Here is a 10404-nt window from a genome sequence, read left to right on the forward strand (position 1 = left end):
TACATCATAAAAGAGCTCAATAAACGTTCATCCCTCGATGGTCGAGCAAGTCTTACTCGCGCATCCCAAATAAGACTTCGATTTGAAGTAGATATAAATATTGAAATATTTCTCAGTTTACGACGAATTTTGGATCATTTCAGTGGAATGGTGGTGGTAATTTTGAAAGATTTAGCAAAATCTTGTAGATATATTGAACTGTACAAATAACTAGAGTTCCGTCACCTCATACCTTCGCACAATTATACTAGAAAGGCCGACATTTGCTTAAGAGCAAATACAGCATATTTCAGCCATACCCCTTTCCACGCAACATTGGACTGTTCCAAATCACCCCTGCGCAAAAATGGAACATCCTCTTAACAGTACATTATCCCCCAAAGTGGACTGGTATTGTGAATTGATTCCAGGTAAAAACAGAACTTGCTTCTATTTTTCAGAAAATGACAATAATCACACCTTCCATTCAGAAAATTTTCATCATGACTGAAAATTGTTGAATGACTTCATGTAATGTCATTAACAATTTTCAGTACGATAACTAGGTGTAAGTTTTAAAAAGTATAAGCTCCTTGTGATGTGGGTACCTTGTTCGAGGATTTATTTTCGTCTGTCTGGTCAGTCTGTTCATCTGTCTGGTCAGTCTGTTCATACCCTGGCGCTGAGAGTGTTTTATTGGGCTGAAACTCTGGCAGTTTAAAGTTACTTACAATATAAATGTTCAAAGTTTATGTCAAACAACAACAGCACTAGGAAATGTGGCCACTATAGACAGGTGGTCACTATAGAAAAATTGCTGATCTATTGACTAGGAGCCATACGTTACACATGATTTCAGTACACTGATCATTAATCATATAAACATCGCACAGGTAAGCCAATTGTTTAGATGTACAATTAAGTTCAAGTAATTCTGAAGAGAAATATTGATGAGAAAATAATCATTCTCGCCACTGTCTAACTTATAATTACGTATCAAAACTAAACGCAGATTTTCTAACTAACGCACCTTTCGCCGACTTCATCAAAGGACCGCCGGCTATCAATCAAACACGGCTGTTGATTAGACTTAGAGTTTCAAACAGTCATGTGCTGTGTGCCAGTTGACAGCGAACTTCATGCTACGTGATGTTTTACATTGCTTGGACCTTCTTTCCTACAGCGGTGCTTCTACAAAATATTTAGACTGTAACACTGAGTCCCACATGTTTTATAGAATAGAATTTGACGCAGAACAGCATTTTTTGCTGGGTATTTTTCTTGAAACATGTCCGTGGGAATATCAGCGAGGCGGCGACGTAGGGATATCAGACCGTCAACAAAAGTCGCACGGCGGCTAACGGCGCAGCGAAGATACTAGCGCTATAAATAAGCGCTTCAACTAAGGATGGCAACCCGTACAATATTTTTGTATACTGTTGAGCTAAGTAAAGTTTGTTGTTTATGAGGTTTTAGTTGTCTTTGAAGCTTTGACCCGAAATATTTTAAAGTCAAACTGCTGAAGAGAAGTAAGTGACTGCTACGATTATCGTAGTGGGGCCGCGTAGCACAGTGGTAGTGTATTCGGCCCGTGACCGAGAGGTCGCCGGTTCGAATCCGACTGCCGTGTTGCCGGTCTTGTGCCCTTGGGAAAGGCACTTTACACGACTTTCCTCACTTTACTCAAGTGAAAAATGAGTCGTCCCTCGGATAGGACGTTACATGGAGGTCCCGTGTATGGGGAGAGTCACACCCCATGCACGTTAAAGAACCCCCACACGTGCGATGGTGCGGTGTGGTTGGAGCAAACCCCTCTGTCTGAAGTTGGTGATTCACTTCAAATCACCCGGTTGTAGGCCTGGCGAACCTCCATACCGTATCAGCCACACGGTGATTTACATCATTCACCCAGACGGGAGACCTGGCACATCCCCGTCTTGTAATTAGCCAGCGAAAGGGTATGTCACCCCGTAAGGGGCGGTATCACCCCGTCGTGTGTAAACATGTGCGAACATGTGTGATCACGTCGACCGATGATGATGACGATTATCGTAGATATGGCCCTAAAAAACTGATAAAAGAAGCCTTCTCAATAGTCTAAAATGCAAGAGCTTCCGGGGGGGCTTCGCCCACCTGCCCCCCCCCCCCCCCCCACAGTGGCCCTGCCCCTGGACCCCGCCAGGGACATTCGGCGGCCCCCGGACCCCTGTCCGACGCTTTGAAAAAATCCTGGCGAGAAGTCTGTACGGCCTGAGTCTTCAAGTTAACGTATTGTGTGGTCCCGCTTATGAATATTAATTAGCCTTCGCTTTCCTCTTCGCTGATTGGCTGAACCATTAATTGAATTAACTCTTCCTGCCGGCTAGACGCAGGTGTAGATGTCGGCTCTGTGGGGTGAACGTCCGAAAGGTCATGGCATGGAGAACGAAAGAAAACCAATTTCCCCCCCCAAAAAGTGCTGTAATTAAGCCTTTTACAGTACTTTATGCCAAAAATTTCACTTGGATCATTTTACCTACTATCTTATGCCTATGCTATCTATACCAAATGTTACTCATACCAGGGTACAGGGGTGCAAAATATACCGTTATAAGATCGTCAACAACAGTCGCACGGAGCTAACAGCGCAGCGAAAATACCATCGCTAGCGTTTCAACTTCGGATAACAAGTTATAAGTACTGTTGAACTCAGTAACGTTAAAGTTTGTTTTTAGTTGCCTTTGACGGTTTGACCTGAAATAGTGTTACGCTAAACTCCTGAAGAGAAGTTAAGTGACTGCTGCGATTATCATAGATATGCCACTAAGAACTGACACAATATAAAGCCTTCTGAATAGTCTAAAATGCGAGAGCCTTAGGCGGGCTTCGCTCCCCCTGGCGGGAACACTGCTATATGCGGGATCATGAGGCCCCGCTTATGAATATTAATTAGCCTTTGTCCTCCTCTTCGCTGATTGGCTAGGTCTTTGATTCAATTAACTCTCCGGCTGACGCGCACAGGCGTGGCTCTGTGCGGGGTCACGGAAGGTCACGTCAGGAGGCTAAAAGAAAACAAATTTCCCCTCAGAAAAGTGCCAAAATTAATCATTTTAAAGTTGTTTATGTCAAAAATTTTACTTGAATCTTGTTACCAAGTATCTAATGCCTATCTATACCAAATTTCAGGTCATTTAATTGTAATACCAGGGTACAGGTGCCAAAAGTGTCCTTTTTTGGTCAAAAAATGGCCAAAAATCGCAAAAAATAAGCATTTTGTTGCATTGTACACCAAAAGTGTTATTGAATTTATATGAAGGGATTATCAAGGCACATCTGTGTCAAATTTCAGCTCATTCGGTTGCAATACCAAGGTACAGGAGCCAAAAGTGTCCTTTTTTGGTCAAAAATTGGTCAAAAAATCGCAAAAATAAGCATTTTGTTGTACTGTACACCAAAAGTGTTATTGAATTTATATGGGGGCATTATCAGGGCACATCTCTGTCAAATTTCAGCTCATTTGGTTGTAATACCAGGGTACAGGGGCCAAAAGTGTCCTTTTTTGGTCAAAAATTGGTCAAAAAATCGCAAAAATAGGCATTTTGTTGTACTGTACACCAAAAGTGTTATCGAATATATATGGAGGCATTATCAAGGCACATCTTTGTCAAATTTCAGCTCATTTGGTTGTAATACCAGGGTACAGGGGCCAAAATATACAGTTTTGGTCTAAAATTGACCAAAAAATCTCAATAAAATCATTTTAGAGGCAGATATGAAAAAACTGAGAAAAAAGCATTAAGGTATTGGCCCATTCTACCCCTGTGCCAAATTTCAGGTCATTCGGTCAAGGAACGGCGGAGATGAATCACTTTGAAGATTTGACAGGAGAAGAAGAAGAAGAAGAAACATTACGAATACTAGAAAGGCCGACATTTGCTTGGGAGCAAATACAGCATATTGCAATCCATCTTCATCCGTGAAAAAATCCCAAAATTCAACAATTTGAAGTAATGTTTGCTCAAAGGGAAAATGAAGTACCGTGGGCACTTGTCCTACACACCTTCATGCCGAATTTTAGGTCATTTGGTTTCAATATAAGGGCATAGGAGCCAAAAATATACATTTTTAGTTAAAAATGGCTAAAAATCCCAAAATAACTAATTTTATAAGTGCTCTATGAAGAAAGTGTTGATGGGGTCCTGTTGTCATATGTCCAATTTACCTTTGTACCAAATTTCAGGTCATTTAGTTTCCATACAAGGGTATAGAAGCCAAAAATATACATTTTTAGTCAAAAATGACTGAATACCCCAAAATAACTAATTTTTGAAGTGATCTATGAAGAAAGTGTAAATGGGGTCCTGTGAGCATATGTTCAATGCACCTCTGTGCCAAATTTTAGGTCATTTGGTTTACATATAAGGGCATAGGAGCAAAAAATATACATTTTTAGTAGAAAATGGCCAAAAACCCTAAAATAACTCATTTTTGGAGTGATCTATGAAGAAAGTGTTGATGGTTTTCTGTGCTGATATGTCCAATGCACCTCTGTACCAAATTTCGGGTCATTAGCTTGTAATACCAGGGCACGGGGACCCAAAATATACATATTTTGTCTAAAAATGACCAAAAACCCTAAATATCATAAATTCTAAGGCCTCTATCAAGAAAGTGAAAAAAACGTCTGGGGGTATTTGGTATTTCTACCACCTTGCCAAATTTCAGCTCATTTGGCCAAAAAATGAAAAAGTAGATTCCATTTGAAGATTTGACAGGAGAAGGAGAAGAGACCAACAAAAAACAATATATTGCAATCCCATACTATGTATGGATTGCAATATAACAATATATTTCACCATACTATGTATGGCTGAAATATAATTAACATTTACAGTTGACGTATTCAATTTTTTTTATTGATTATGCAATTAGGTTACATTTGCATATTCTATACCAAATAACACAAGTAGTCCGAAGTGTGAAAGAAAAAGACGGCTTTGTGGCATTTTCCCGACCTCATTAATTATGCAAATGAGACCCGAATTTGCTTGCTTTATGTCTAATGATGTTCATCTTAAGTTCATTAATCATTTTTGGTACCATAATATTTATTCATTTTCCTACGCAGAGACATCCAACGGCGCTAGCGACGAAAGGCAGTTTTTTTTTTTATTATCAATTATGAAAATGAAGAAATGAGGCATCTATTTGAATGATTGATATCCATTGATTTAAATGAATTCCTCTCTTGTAGGCAATAACCAAATGTGTAAGTCACACTAGCGCTTGTCATACCCCCCCCCCCCCCTCATGCACTACTAGTATTTCCCACATCACTAATCTAGCTGTCCCATTAGCAACGGCCTGATTCTTAACAACACCTTCAACCGTCCCTTTAAAATATGTAACACGTTTCCGTTTTGCAGTTCCTGTTTGACTCGTTGCCATGCCAGTTCCTGCGTGTCGCCTGCACGAGAACCATCGTACAGGGTATACGTAGTGCCGTATTGTCGGCGAACCTGTCCTGCAAGCGTGTGGACGGCGGCACGTGCATGTTGCGCCGCCATGCGGAATGACGCGGCTCTACATGTCACGTCAAACTCGACATGCTCCAGTCTCGACATATTGACGAAAGCCTTTGCCAGTGAGGAGAGACTGAGAGCCAGTGCGTTGTCCGACAAGAAGAGTTCCTGTAGCTCCTGCAGGTGAACTAATCTCTTTGCCATGGCTTCTCCTCCCACCTCGGTTATCTCATTGTTTTTAATGTCTAGAGCTCTCAGTTGTTTCAGGTGGGAAAATTTCTCCGCAATCGCTCTGACGCCATCGTCTCCAATCTTATTGTTTTGAAGAAAAATACGTGCCAGAGTCTTCAGGAGGTGCAGGTGTTCAGCCATTGATGTTGCTGCCTTTGCTGAAATGTTGCAGTTCACCATCAAGAGCGTTCCCGTACCTTCCAGATATGGGAAAAGGTTAACCAGAGCCGTAACATCATCATCTGACAGAGTGTGTTTAGATGGTAGGGATAACACAGCGGGAACACATATTAGCTCACTACCTGTGCTTGTTGTCACGTTCTGCAGTGCCTCCAAAGCGTTACGCACGACGAAAAAGAACTCACTGTACGCTGAGAAGCCATGTGACGCCATGTACTCGTTTGAAGCACCAGTATTGACGCAGAAGGCAACAGCCTGGGCTAAGGTGCATGGGAGACTCCTGTCCAGAGCCCAGTACCGACACACCCAGGGCCAGAAGTACCTGTCTTGTAACAGGGACATCACGACATCGTTGGCAGCATAGCGTTCCTCCAGGGCTGTGGCGCCATCGCTGTTTTCTCCAAAGTACTCTCTGATGTACAAGGCCCACTCGGTTTGCCAATCTGCAAGAAAAGGACGGGAATACTTTTCTTACAGCCTCATTCTACTATACACAGAGACGAACCCACGTTCTCTCATCTATGGTTCGAATCTGCGTAGGAGAACTGTACAACCACAATCAATATTCATCCTCAATCCCAACTCCGAGCCATACATTTTGATTCCGGCATGCCAGCAGGCAAGTACGTTACTGGTATATGAGGAGGGGCCATTACTCATAAAGCACATAGCAACATGCAACCTCGCATCATAGTGCTAACAAACAAGCCACATGTGTAGCTCCGGACAGCGTATCAACTCCGGACAACCTGTTAGACATGAAAAGTGCTAGCTTCAGACTATCATCACACGGGCAAAGTTGACATCAGACTGAAAAGACTAACAGTGGTAACAGTTACTTTAGAAAATACACAAATCTTTTGTTTTATCTGCAACCATCCTTCTGATATTTTCTTTTTTTGTGTGTAGAGATATGACAGTGGTATTTGCAATGAAGAGTTCCAGAAAAGCAATTATCCTAAAACACCAGAGCTATGATTCACTGAAATTCAAATAGGGACATCAACATGGCGATGAGCACAGCGGTGTGGCGCTACGTCATGTGAGAATGCTCTATTACTGCTGTGCAAATTCTCAAAGTAACGTTAACCTTTTATTCGTACAAAACTGGACATCATTCTGTTCATGCTTACCTGTTCCCTCTGAAGTCGGTGTATGCGGCGAGGATGATGATGACATATTCGGTGTTGTGACCGGCAGTTGTAGTGACGTCATTGTCGCGGTCGTTGGTAGTGTTTTCTGGTTCATCTGGTGACAAACACAATAGAATCACTTGCCATATGTCATGATGACAATGAGAAGAGTCATTCACTTGAGGTGTGTTTGTGTGTGTGTGTTTGTGTGTGTTCGTGTGTGTGTGTGTTCGTGTGTGCGTGTTCGTGTGTGTGTGTGTTCCTGTGTGTGTGTGCGTGCTTGTAGATCGTGTGTGTGTGTTCATATTTGTTTATGTGCTCATGTGTGTGATCGTGTGTGTATTTACATTGAGTGAATGTGTGAGACAGAGGGTGGTATATACAGAAGCACAGAGAAAGAAAGAAAGAAAGAAAGAAAGAAAGACAGAGTGATATGAATGAATGACAGCTGATATGAATGGGAAACCTTACCAAGTCGTCAGAGCGGTTGAAGACGACGCTGACCACAGCTGTCGCAATAGCGGCAATGATGACACCAACGCAGACAGCCACCACGCACCCTAGACGGGACCTGGAGAATACGCGGCAGTTCTGACTGCATCTCGTGTCGTCATTATCAGTTCCTGTGAAGCAACACAAACAAACAGGGATGATTGTAGGACTCCAGCGTTTATATCAATGTGCTACCGTCCTCAGGGTAGAGTAGAATCAATTAGCATTGTCCTAGAGACATGAAAGAAACTGGTAGAAGGAATTCCTAAAATGTGCCAGGTGAATGCCTTTGGTTGTGCAGTAAGTAACTGCATTATAATTTGTGTACCAGTCTTAAGAAACTTATAGTTATGTGAATGGCACTGGTATGAAACTATAAGCCAGTTCAAAGTGCATAATGTACATTGTAATCTTCTGGGTAGTCCTTCGGTATCGAAGATGGCTGTCATGGTCAAGGTACTAGTTAGGGGGTGGAGGGGGGAGTGAAAGGTCATATATGGCCTTGGCAGATACAAGAGACAAAGAATGGCCTTAAACTGAATTGTATGTGCGCACTTGGTACTGTGTTCTTGCTTATAACTCACCTCTGTTCTGTTCCCTGACCCGGTGTCTCCTACAAGCTTCGTCTTGAGCGGCGACAAACTCGGGATCCAAATCGGCGTACACGTTACTTGATGAGGCTGACTTGCCCAGTCGTGTGTCGTCCATCTGGTAAAAAGGCTGTTCTTCTTTGTCACCATCGGCTGCTGAGACAACATCCATCTCGTAAAAGGGCTGATCTTCTTGTATCTTATCTTTGGCAGCGGTGACGTCCATCTTGTAAAATGGTTGTTCTTGTTCATCATCAGCGGGGGAGATGTCCATCTCATAGAACGGCTGAGCAGAGGCATGTTGGATCGCGTCTTGAGCTGCCAGAAAGTCAGGGTCTAAATCGGCATAAACGTGGGTTGATAGATTCGACTGTTCGTCATCATTCTCGTAATGATGTTCGTGTTCTCTATCGTTCTCGTAATTATGTGTGTGTTCTCTATCGTTCTCGTAATTATGTGCGTGCTCTCTATCGTTCTCGTAATCATGTGCGTGTTCTCTATCGTTCTCGTAATCATGTGCGTGTTCTCTATCATTCTCGTAATGTGCGTGTTCTCTATCATTCTCGTAATCATGTGCGTGTTCTCTATCATTCTCGTAATGTGCGTGTTCTCTATCGTTCTCGTAATGTGCGTGTTCTCTATCATTCTCGTAGTGTGCGTGTTCTCTATCATTCTCGTAATGTGCATGTTCTCTGTCGTTCCTGTTATGTGCGTGTTCTCTATCGTTCCTGTTATGTGCGTGTCCTCTATCATTATCGTAATGTGCGTGCTCTCTATCATTATCGTAATGTGCGTGTCCTCTATCATTCTCGTAATGTGCGTGTTCTCTATCGTTCCTATCATGTGCGTGTTCTCCATCGTTCCTGTTATGTGCGTGTTCTCCATCGTACCTGTTATGTGCGTGTTCTCTATCGTTCCTGTTATGTGCGTGTTCTCTTTCGTTCCTGTTATGTGCGTGTTCTCTATCGTTCTCGTAGTGTGCGTGTTCTGTATCGTTCCTGTTATGTGCGTGTTCTCTATCGTACCTGTTATGTGCATGTTCTCTATCGTTCTCGTAGTGCGCGTGTTCTCTATTGTTCTCATAATTCGTGTTTTCATGATTTGGAAAATCAGCTTCTCCGTTTCCAGCATATCTAAGGACAGCGTCCTCTCCGTATTCTATAACAGGCTTCAAAACTGCGCCTGGATCTTCCCTTGCACGCAGTGCCTGTCTCTGCCAGTCGAGGATCCGTTTTGTGGACCAGAACCTCTGTCCCACCCGTCTGACGTACAGCGGGTCCGGCGGGCGGCAAGGTGCATTGGCCGGGTGAGGTGTTCGTTCCTTCGGTCGAACCGCAGCGGACTGAGACACTGAAATATCAAGGATATCAAGGAAATTATTCCACCCCAGATCTGTGACCGCACTACATACAGCCTTCGTGCTAATCAAAATTATATCCAAATTCCTTCTAGAACTGAGAAGTACAGGAGATCATTCTTACCTTCCTCTGTTCTTTCATGGAATAAACTACCGCTCACTACCAGAGTATCTCCCTCTGTTGCTAGCTTCAAAAATGAGTTGGAGTCTTTTTTCTATAGACCTCCTACCCACCTTCACTTCTCGCATGGTCCCAGATACCCAGCAATCCATCTCACTAGACTTAGACTTAACTTCGGTCAGTTGAATTTCCACCTGTTCCAACATAAATGTGTAAATAGTCCTATGTGTAGATGTGGCCACCCTAACGAATCAACTATACATTATTTTCTACACTGTCCTCTATACAATGATGCAAGACTTGATATGTTGTCATCTTTAACCACTATGTTCATGCAGGGTATCTTACCATTTGACCCAAGACACACCACTGAAAATATTTTATGCTCAACCTTACTCAGGGGAAACCCAGTACTATCTACCATTCAGAACTGTCATTTATTTGATGTTGTACTTAAGTTCATCAAACAGACAGATCGTTTTAGCTGAACCTTATTTGATTATTTCTAAGTTTGTTTATCAGCCATATGTCACTCTGTTGTTTGATTCCTTGTTTATTTTCATGTAGTTATGTCTTGTGTTCAATAGACAGGTTGTTTAAGTTGATTTATAACCTTATTTGATTACTTCTAAGTTTGTATGCCAGCTACACGTCACTTTGTTATTTGATTCCTTGTTGTTTTATTTCATGTCGTTATCATTATCTCTTGCCTTTGTTATTTAGCATTTGTAGTCCTGTATGTGTGTCTTTATTTTGTTTATGTACATTTGGTGAAGGCCTCGATAAGCAGGGTCTGCTTTCCGTCTCATCCTCTTTAAAG

The sequence above is a fragment of the Branchiostoma floridae genome, chromosome 7, assembly GCF_000003815.2.
Source record: "Branchiostoma floridae strain S238N-H82 chromosome 7, Bfl_VNyyK, whole genome shotgun sequence".
NCBI classification, from domain to species: Eukaryota; Metazoa; Chordata; class Leptocardii; order Amphioxiformes; family Branchiostomatidae; genus Branchiostoma; species Branchiostoma floridae.